The following is a 9428-nucleotide window of genomic DNA, read 5'->3' on the forward strand; positions in this document are numbered from 1 at the left end:
GCTCAAAATAAATGAAAAAATGGAGGAACATAAATGCAATATAGAGTCGTCATGTAGTTGTGTAAATATTATGGTTACCTAGAAACTGAATTCCCACTATATTGACAAATGTCAACACTAGGTGCAGACAAAACCTGACGCGCCACTTGAATAAATAAACCAGGGTTATTTATTCAAAGGGCACAGGGCTCAGTCAGAGAAATGAACAAATTTTCCAATTTAGACAGAAGTATAAACATCTTCATTCCAACACGTTCATCAGAAGGGTGCATTACTACTGAAAACTCCTAAGTAAGTGAGGATGCTCTATGCAAATAATCTCTCTTGGTCCAGCCTATCTATATGCATAAACAAATGTGACTGCAATTAAATAAGTTTCATACTTTGACAGAGTTGGTGAGACAGTAACAATGTTGGTAGCTATGTATTATTATTTTGGGAAGAAGTGAAGATTAATGTAGTGAGCTGGAATTGACATTGGACAACCTCCGATGGGTGAAAGAAATCAAAATATTTTACCCTAAAATATATTTCTATGACATATTTTGAGATGGCTGTCAGAGAGCCAGCAAACAGAAGTAGCCCTGTAAAACTATCTTTTGTGGGGGAAATTTGCATCTGCAGAGAATCGGCATTGACACAGCCAGGTCCTTCCTTGTCCAGATCTAGGAAAGATTCACGGAGAGTCTGATACCTTAAAGATCTGAAAGAAACATTTACCATCTATCCTCTCTGAGGACTGTTGCCTCTGAGGTTCCATCTGTATAACAAGACCACCATTGCTAGCCAATCCTCCTCTTCTCTCCCTCCCATAACCTGTCTTGCCAATTACCTAATTTACCACTATAATCTATTTTGGGTCTCTGAGCCCCCATTCTTTCTGTAACCTCAAGACCGTATATAAGCTGCTGAACGCCACCGAAGGATTGAGCAATCACTCTGTGGTTCTCCCCATATCCACATCAATCAATTTTGTTTGCTTCTTCTCCAATTGATTTGCTTTTTGTGAGTTGATTTTTCAATGAACCTGTTAGGTAGTTAGCAAGGGATTCTGGGTCTCCTAAGGACGAAAGTGGGTGCTAATGCCTTGGTGCAATTGCCCCACCTGGCAAGAAGGACAAGAGTGGGCCCCAGGCCCCATCTTGGTCCTACCCCACTTTGATCCTACCCTGAGCTACTGCCATACCTAGGGGAGGAGGGAACACCCTACAAATCTGTCAATCAAAACTTAGCGCACCAGTCGCAAAAGAATACAGAGGACTCTCTAGCCCACAGGCCAAGCAGCAAAGGTATCATAGAGTCCGGAAGTGACCTAGAACAGCCCACATACATAATCAGGTCATGCAACTTCCAACTGTCCGGTCAAAGTGGTTTCATGGTGATGTCTGAGCCACAGACAGTCCCAATCCGGACACTTTATAGCAAGACTGAGACCATAGCCAGATCCTTTTTGCACCCTTCCTTTTGCTCTCCCTTTGCTTCAACAATGGGTTGGTTCGTCACCTGTGGCGTTTGTATGACGCTTTGTAAATCTATACCTTGCTCTTGCTCTGTAGTCCTATCTTTCTCTCCTCAATAAACCTCATTCTGGTGCTTGCCTTACTTTGGTGTGTCTGGTCTTTCTTCGGCCATTAGCACCCTAAGAACTGACATTTCAGACTGGAAACTGACAAACCTTCTAAGGTTCCATATGGATAAAAAGAACACTTGATAAAACTAGATCAGGTCAGGGTACACATAGAGTAGTACTATAGCCTATGAATCTTTCATTAGAAATTATAGCAGGAGCTCAGGTACAAGCAATTCAAAATAAACTAGGAAAAGAAACAACCAGGCTGGTGCGGTGGCTCACGCCTGTAATCCTAGCACTCTGGGAGGCCGAGGTGGAAGGATCACTCAAGGTCAGGAGTTCAAAACCAGCCTGAGCAAGAGCGAGAGCCCCGTCTCTACTAAAAATAGAAACATTCTCACCATCCATGGAGTGAAAAAAAAAAAAAAAAGAAAAAATAAAATAAAATAAAAATAGAAACAAATTAATTGGCCAACTAAAAATATTTAGAAAAAATTAGCCGGGTATGGCGGCACATGCCTGTAGTCCCAGCTACTCAGGAGGCTGAGGCAGAAGAATTGTTTGAGATTGCTGTGAGCTAGGCTGACGCCACAGCACTCTGGTCCAGGCAACAGAGTGAGACTGTCTCAAAAAAAAAAAAAAAAAAGACAAAACTCAAGGCCAAAATCAAATAGGTAACAAGTGAAATGACATTAAAAAATATAAATAACAGGAAAAAAAGAACAAGGAAAAAAGAGATTGACAAGTGAGATAAAGTAAAAGCTTCCTAGAATGAACACAGAAAGGAAACAAAAGTGAAAGCTCAGTGGCGTAGAGTTGTGTGACCTGAAAACAAGAGAACAAAGGCAGATTAATCCCAAACAGTGTCAAATCTTCTTTAGGCCAAAACTAAAAATCAGGCAAAAAGATTAAAGATAGGAAAATTTCCATTTTTATTAAAAATTTAAATTCATAATAACAGAAAAACTAGGCAGATAGCCAGTGTTTGTTTAATGGTTTTCCTTAGAAATAAAATGTTATTATGAAATGCAGAGACCTATTTTACAAGAGAAAAAGGCAACACAAATCTAAGCCAAATCAAATTTAGACAGAAGACACAGTACAAAATGAACAGCTGTCTTTGCTGTACTTTCTTGCTTTAAAGGGGTAGCAGGTAGCATTATCTCTTTGTCTCTATTTTTTTTTTTTTGAGACAGAGTCTCGCTTTGTTGTCCAGGCTAGAGTGAGTGCCGTGGCGTCAGCCTAGCTCACAGCAACCTCACACTCCTGGGCTAGAGCGATCCTTCTGCCTCAGCCTCCCGAGTAGCTGGGACTACAGGCATGCGCCACCATGCCCGGCTAATTTTTTTTTATATACATATCAGTTGGCCAATTAATTTCTTTCTATTTATAGTAGAGACAGGGTCTCGCTCTTGCTCAGGCTGGTTTTGAACTCCTGACCTTGAGCAATCCGCCCGCCTCGGCCTCCCAGAGTGCTAGGATTACAGGCGTGAGCCACCGCGCCCCGCCTCTTTGTCTCTAATCTTATCAGTAATCAACAAACAGACTGGGAAGTGGCTAAAAAAAAAAATTAAGACCATATTCTTTCTTTGCTTCTAAAAAATTGAGGCGACAGACATGTATCCTTGTCGATGAAGGAAATCAAAATATTTCACCCCAAAATATGCTTCTTTGACATATTTTGAGATAGCTGTTCAGAGATCCTGCAAAGATCTCTAGACCAGCAAAACTATCTATTGTGGAGATTTCCATCTGTAGAGACAATGTGCATTGATGCAGCCAGATTTTTCCCAAGGCCTGCCTTTGTCTGGATCTAGGAAAGATTAAAGTCTGACACCCTTAAAGGTCTACAAGAAATGTTTACCATCTACTCTCTCTGAGAATTGCCACCTGTGTGATTTCATCTACATAACAAGACTACCTCTGCTAGCCAAGCCTCCTCTTCTCCCCCTCCCATCACCATTTTGCCAGGATCCAAGCCTCCCATTCTTTCTGTAGCTTCAAGATGGTCTATAAGCTTCTAAGTCCCATTAGGAGTTTGGGGGTAATCACTCTCTGCTTCTCCCCTGTGTGCATGTTAATAAATTTGAATGCCTTTTCTCCAATCAATCTGCCTTTTGTCAGTAGATCTTTCGGCAAAACCACAGAGGGTGAAGAGAAAGTTTTCCCTTGCTCCCTATAACAGCATTGACCTAAATTATCAAGAAAGCACAATTACTTACTGATATGAAAAGATCAACAAGATATAAATTAAAATAAAATAGCAAGATGCAGAACAGTATATATAAAACATGCTAACTTTCATTTATAATAAGAGAAGAAAAAACAGAAATTGTATTTGTGTGTATTTGTACAAATCCTGGAAGAATGTCAAAGAAACTAATAAAAGTGGTTACCAGTGGAGTGGGGAAGGAAGGGTATATGGGACACAGGATGGAGGTGAGACTTTTCACTGTATACATTTTATGTTGCTTAATTTTTGAGCTATGTGATTGTATCATGTATTCAAATTTTTAAACTGAAAAGGAAACTACTAATTTTATGTAAGGGTATATTTTTATCTCTGTTTGCACTTTGTCTTTACATCATATTTTTGACAGTTTATTCTTTTTGCTGTGAGCTAGGCTCACAGCTAGGCTCACAGCAACCTCAAACTCCTGGGCTCAAGTGTAAGGCCCAAACTAGCCTAAAGGCCCAAACTAGCCTAACCAGCTTTTCGCTTCTGTAACTATGCTTGCTTATAGGTAATTAAGACCCCTACCCCTCCCTTTCTCTTTATCTTTTCCCTAAGTGTCCCTTGCAAGTTCTCGGAATTGGGTAGTGGTCGTGCAACTGGTTGTGCAAGATGGAGCTACTGGAATTTCCCCACCCTAAACTCCCCGGCCACCTGCGTGTGGTCTTGCCCCATAAAAACCCTAAGCTTGAGAGCTTCGGGGCGGCAGCCTTCCCATCTTGGTGATGCTGTTTAGCCCCTGCGCGCGCTGGAAATAAATCCTCTTGCTCTCTTGCATCAAGCCTCTGGACTCTGAGTCTTTTTGGGCGGTCGTCTCTCTCCCAAACGGGCTGTACATTTCTACGGCCCAACACAAGCAATCCTACTGCCTCAGCCTCCCAAGTAGCTGGGACTACAGGCATGTGCCACCACGCCCAGCTAATTTTTCTATATATATTTAGTTGGCCAATTAATTTCTTTCTATTTATAGTAGAGACGGGGGTCTCTCTCTTGCTCAGGCTGGTTTCAAACTCCTGACCTTGAGCGATCCGCCCACCTCGGCCTCCCAGTGCTAGGATTAGAGGCGTGAGCCACTGCGCCAGGCTGGCAGTTTATTCTTTAAAACACTACAAAAGCCCTCAATCTGGCTAAAAATTAAAATTTTAATTTAATTTGTAAACACCAACAATTATGCTATTCCGTGCAGTTAATTTGGGGTGAAGGAATTCTAAATACCAAAACAAGCCGTTCTGCTTCCAGTTAGGCTTCTATCCATCCAAACGCTACAATTTCCACCTGTCAGTCCTTAGTGTAATAGCCTTCAGTGGCTGTCCATCTTGCCTAGAGAATAAGATTCTCACTCCTTGGCTGGAATCACAGCCCATCTCATCTTACTGTTAGGTAGGGATGAGGGGTATGCAGATGGCAGGGCAAGTGATAGGGCAATGTGGTCAAGGGCCAATGGTTGGGACCAATAAAAACAGAGAAAAGGAATGACAACAACAGGAAATGGTGGTTCAGGGACTTTCCCTCCTTTAGGGCATGCTACAGAGGAATGAAAAGCCTGTCCCTGGGTAACCTTTCCCTCTAACACAGTGAAACTCACACCCCCTAGTGCCATGACAGTTCTGGAGGGAGGGTCCATGATTCCAGGAATTTCCACCCACTTCCCCAGAAAGGCATGAATATTCCACCCCCAGCTTAACACATAATTAGGGATTAGCATAAAGGACAGATCCTCACCCTGGGATGGCACTGTTTCTTACTGGAGCAGTCTGTTCTCTATGGACTTTGAGACTGTACTATACTCTCTATATTCTGTCTTTAAACTCAGGTCATCTCCACTCATGGGGACAGAACTGTTCTTCTCTCTGGAACTTACTTCCTCGCTTTGCAATAAAAGCTGCTTCTGTGGAAGTGCTTCGTGTCCGTCATCACTCTGTCTCACTGGCCCTGCTTGCAATTCTTCCAAGCAAGGAGCCAAAGAACCAGGATAACTCTCCCTACCTACACCTGACTTTACCTCTCACCCTTCCATTCAGTTCTTCAATGTAACCATTTCAGTCTGTTAAATGACTAAACATACCTGGATTCACCTGCATGTAGAGCCTACTGCCACATCCTCTTCGCCTGTCTTTTCCATAAGGCCTAAATCAAGTCTCAGCAATCTTCCTATTCCAACTCCAGCCCTGGTTCTCTCCTCTGACTTACTATAGCACACACCATCATACCATACTTTTCGCATATTACTGTATTCCTTTTTTAAAAAATTAAGCCTTACTCTTCACAATTCAGTGGAAAATGCTGATTCTAAACAATGACAATGTAGCACATGAAAAGACTAGTAATAGTCTTTAGCAAACAGATAGGGCACAACTAACTCAGCCTAGTTATTTATCTTTTTATGCACATATCCTGTTTCACATCTAGATTACGGGCAGTTTGCCTTATACCAATTTATGTTACAGCTTTTAGAACAATGTTGTATACATAGCACATGATTAAGAAACATTTATTGATGGTGAGAAACATGAGGATGATGGGTCAAGGAAGAAAGCCTGACTTGAGTGTGTGTTTTGACACTTACCATGAGACACAGGAAAACCAATTTTGCAAGTATCCTGCAGGCCCCTCTAGAAAGGAATAGTTTCATTACCAGTTTTTTTCAAGAACAGTCTTTCTCTAGGGGGCCCTCCCAGACCTACTTCCCTTAACTTTGTGCTGTTACTCTCTTGCTCTTATGAAATGATACACCCAGTTTTGGCTGGGTAGGTGGGTACTTGTGAATTGAAAACACCTGATAAATAAAATGTGGTGTACGCATATCATGAAATATTATTTGGCCATAAAAAGGAATGAAGTACTGATCTATGCTACAATTTGGATGAACCTTGAAAACATTATGCGAAATGAAAGAAGCCAGTCACAAAAGGCCAATTCCACTCATAGAAAAAGTCCAAAATAGGCCGGGCGTGGTGGCTCACGCCTGTAATCCTAGCACTTTGGGAGGCTGAGGTGGGCGGATTGCTCAAGGTCAGGAGTTCGAAACCAGCCTGAGCGAGATCCCGTCTCTACCAAAAATAGAAATAAATTAATTGACCAACTAAAAATATACATATACAAAAAATTAGCCAGGCATGGTGGCGCATGCCTGTAGTCCCAGCTACTCGGGAGGCTGAGGCAGTAGGATCGCTGAGCCCTGGAGATTGAGGTTGCTGTGAGCCAGGCTGACGCCACGGCACTCACTCTAGCCTGGGCAACAAAGTGAGACTCTGTCTCAGAGGAAAAAAAAAAAAAAAAAAGAAAAAGTCCAAAATAGTTAAATTTTTAGAAACAGAAAGTAGATTAGTGGTTGTTTGGGGATGGGGCAGGGGAGCAGATAGCAGATAAGGTTTTTCTTTGAAGTGATGAAATGATCTAAAATTGACTGTGCTTGAGGAGAGGAAGGGATGGGTATATTCATACCTAGTGGGTGTGGTGCACACCGTCTAGGGGATGGACACGCTTGAAGCTCTGACTTTCCTGGGGCAAGGGCAATATACATAACCTAAACATTTGTACCCCTGTAATGTGCTGAAATTTTAAAAAATTAATTAAAAAATAAAATTAAATTGACTGTGGTGATAATTGCACTTATCTGTGAATATACTAAAGGAGACAGAATTGTACACTTTAAATGGCTAAACTTTATGGTATGTGAATTTTATCTCAATATAGCTGTTTAAAAAAAGAAACTGAAGACAGTTTATATCTTCATATGAGTAAATATGAATTTAGTAAATCCAGTTACTATATCTAAAAAGCTAAAAATGTTCCTGTAGATCATATTGGGCAGAAAAAAAAAAAAAAAGGAAAAGCTAAAAATGCCCTTAAATATTCTACTCAAGGAAAAAAATACCCACTCAAGTTAACTCTAGGGCATATTTTTCAGGTGATACCATTCTGGTTCTTGATCAATCTGATCAAAGGGCAGATGGGGTAAGAAAGCCAAGCATCAAATGTAGCCCTCCTCTAAGCTCCAATTCCCTTCTGCCTGCCTCACTAGAGACTTTAGTACCATGGCGTCAGCCTGGCTCACAGCAACCTCAAACTCCTGGGTTCAAGCAATCCTGCTGGGACTACTGGCAATCACCATCACTTCCACCTAACTTTGTTTTATTTTTAGTCGAGACAGGGTGTCACTCTTGCTCAGGCTGGTCTTGAACTCCTGACCTCAGTCCACCCAACTCAGCCTCCTATAGTGCTAGGATTACAGGCGTGGGCCACTGTGCCCGGCTTCTTACTATAGACTTTCATGTCCTGTTCTAGACACACCAGTTTTGACAATGACTTATGAACATATCTAGTATTTTTCACAGCTCTGTGCTTTCGCTCATCTGGATGTGAAAGCCTCTTCCTCCCTTCCCAACCTTCAAGACTAAGCTCAGTTTTCTATGAAACTAACCAACCCAGGTAATCCTCACTGTACTGTGTATACAATCAGTCTCTCCTTCAGGCTCCTACATGTGACTTGTACCTATTTTATACTAGCCTTTTACCAACAGTGGTTTCGCAAATGTATCTTAAGATTGTAGGGCACTTAAGGACCATTTTTATATTTTCAAGTTAGCATTTTCTTAGCTGAGAGAGTTATACAAAGAGATGTTCAAGGCCGGGCATGGTGGCTCAAGCCTGTAATCCTAGCACTCTGGGAGCCCAAGGCAGGCGGATCACTCAAGGTCAGGAGTTCGGAACCAGCCTGAGCGAGACCCTGTCTCTACCAAAAATAGAAAGAAATTAATTGACCAACTAAAAATATATATACAAAAAATAAGCTGGGCATGGTGACACATGCCTGTAGGTAGTCCCAGCTACTCGGGAGGCTGAGGCAGTAGGATTGCTTGAGCCCAGGAGATTGAGGTTGCTGTGAGCTAGGCTGATGCCATGGCACTCACTCTAGCCTAGGCAACAGAGTGAGACTCTGTCTCAAAAAAAAAAAAAAAAAAAAAGAGATGTTCAATAACTTGATTAAAGAGAAATGTCTACAAGCCAATGCATTAGATGAACAAGTTATAGTTGTGTACATCTAAATGATGCATAGTACTTCCCTCTAAACCAGCTCTCAGAGACAAATAATAGATGCTAGCAGATTGCCTAAAGGTCCAGAGAGGGTTTTAGTGGTGGATGAAGATATTAAATAGAAAGAACTGATGAAAGAAAGAGTAGTGACAGAGCCACTCTGGGATGCTCTTTCTTTGTGCTGAGCTGAGCTAAGTAGGTCAGTTAACCAAACAAAGGATGAGTTGAAAGAGTTCTCAAAAGTTGCCTGTCCAAAATAGCTCTTCCATATGATACCACTAACAACTGAAATGTCTTCAGTATTACAATCATATCCAGCACTATCTTTTCTCAAAAGGCACATAGACCTGGCAGGATAGTGTGGTTTTCAAACATGCCAGCCAGCTGAATGCAAGTTGATAAGCAAAGAAAATAGTGCAGTGAGCCAACAAAGGGCAATGCCCGGATGCTGCGTCACAGGAAGGTTCTGACCAAGCAGAAGTGAAGAGAGAGACTGTGGCCCAGAAAGGAAGTAGCAGGAGGAAAGGAGGTGCTTAAAGAGAAGAAACCAAATATGAATCAACTTCACAGGTTTACCTATGGCTGGCA

This window comes from Microcebus murinus, chromosome 6 (assembly GCF_040939455.1).
Source record: "Microcebus murinus isolate Inina chromosome 6, M.murinus_Inina_mat1.0, whole genome shotgun sequence".
NCBI lineage: Eukaryota > Metazoa > Chordata > Mammalia > Primates > Cheirogaleidae > Microcebus > Microcebus murinus.